The sequence below is a fragment of the Etheostoma spectabile genome, chromosome 24 (genome assembly GCF_008692095.1).
Source record: "Etheostoma spectabile isolate EspeVRDwgs_2016 chromosome 24, UIUC_Espe_1.0, whole genome shotgun sequence".
Taxonomy (NCBI): domain Eukaryota; kingdom Metazoa; phylum Chordata; class Actinopteri; order Perciformes; family Percidae; genus Etheostoma; species Etheostoma spectabile.
Genome location: NC_045756.1, coordinates 2,736,888 through 2,738,828, shown reverse-complemented (window position 1 = coordinate 2,738,828; position 1,941 = coordinate 2,736,888).

Below are 1,941 nucleotides of genomic sequence, written 5' to 3'. Positions count from 1 at the left end.
TGGTTTACAGCCAGAAGAGTTAAACCATAAAATACTGCTAAGAACACATTTAGAGCTGCAACATATGCAGTGTTTCCCTGGTCATATTCCACCAGATAATCAATGTTTCCATAGCTGAGTACAGCTTCTTGGCAGCCCTCTGTGACTTTGCTACATGTTTCATTAGAAGCAAAGTGATGAATTTAGAAGCCTTGGTCAAACAGTGGGACGTCGGAATGAGGTTGTGTGTCAAAGGAATGCTTCCATTCGGCATTTGACATATTTAGCCCTTTGTTTCTGGCGGTGCCCCTGTTGGAAAACAGCAGAAACACAGAGTTGAAGAGTTTGTGTATGTTCAGACTGGAAAAACTGAATGTAGATTGTGCAGTACACACACAAGTTTACATAATCCTACACATGAATGTAAACATTGAATGCTGGGTTAAAGGATAACACAAGGAAATGAAATCATATTGTTGCCATTTTCGTTTCCTTTGACAGAAGAAATACAGCTTGCCCGTGTCACGCCATCGCACTTAGCTGGTCCCTGGTGGCGGCTACCTTGCTATAGGCCTGAGCTAAATCTAGCCCTGTTCTAAAGTGGAGGCATTTGTTCAGGCCTTCTTCCATTTCACAACATGATAAGTGATGAGACAGAGTGACAGACTGGAGAGTGTGACTAACAGGCGTTCTGTTCATCTGTTAGTCATCGAAAGAAGTTCATTAACCCAGACAGTTACACTGGGATCTGTTTACTGCAGCCAGCTACCGTACAATCCCATCGAGTCTCCACTAACAGACTTCACAATGAGATTACAAGATTACAGCATGAGCATGTGTTCCTTGTGCTTAATTTGATTAAAATGCCCACTTAACTGCCTGCCATACTGCTCACCTACTGTATGCAGATGAATCAATAGCTGTGCATGACCCTAGTCCCCATAGCTGACATTCGTTTGAGTTTCTGTCATTCATTAAGGCGTTAAAAAATGTTATCTAATCACATATAATCAAAAAATACAAAATCCAGGAAATTCTTCTCTGAATGACAGCTGCAGGTCAGGGATACTCCCTGCTTTGCCTGGGGGCCATTTTTGCAAAATGATGGCCAGAGGCCAGTTAATAAAAAAACATTAATCATATTAATCGTGTAAAATGACTAAAAAGTAAAAAGGCCCATAACATATCTTTCTTTGTAAGTCAACTGACCAAACAACTGCACTATAAAATATCCAGATCTCTATATGGTTGCAAGCTATTAAAAAAAATGCTATTACATGATCCATACTTCTCAGATAGTTTTATTTGAATACATTTTTTTGGGCCTGAAGAGGTCTAGCCAGTGTTTTACAAGAAGAAGAAAAAAGTAAATAATGTTATTGTCGCGACCCCTTAAATGTATGTCATGACCACTTATGTCTCGAACCCCCAGGTTTGGGACCACTGTTGTAATGCATTCCGGGAGTTATTTTTTGGTCTACACCCCTCCGACAACTTGCCTCAACTACTTCTACTCAATTATTAAGGTGCTACAGTTTGTATAGAAAACAAAGCTCAAACCTCAGAGCTTAACATGAACATTTAGCTTGGTTAACAAGAAGGTGTTGAGAGGGAATGGTGACAGTGACAGAGCTGAGCAGGAGTAAAGGAGTAGGATTTTCCAGTGGAGCAAAAACCGTCTGTGCCAAACTGAAAGGCCGCTATTGGCCAAATTTAATTCTGGAGGATATCCTGGTATTTCTGCTGCTTCTTTGATACATATCTTGGTCCAAAATTGTTGATTCAATAACGTAATTGTGGAGACATTACTTGTGTTCCCATGCTGCACAGTATGATGGACTATAATATAGCTGATCAGCAGTGTTTGTGTCAGATCTTATAGAGAGGATCAGCAGTTTATATGGATTGGAGTCCTTTAAACAAACTGAGTGGTACAGTTTACTCTTTTAACATTGATGTGGT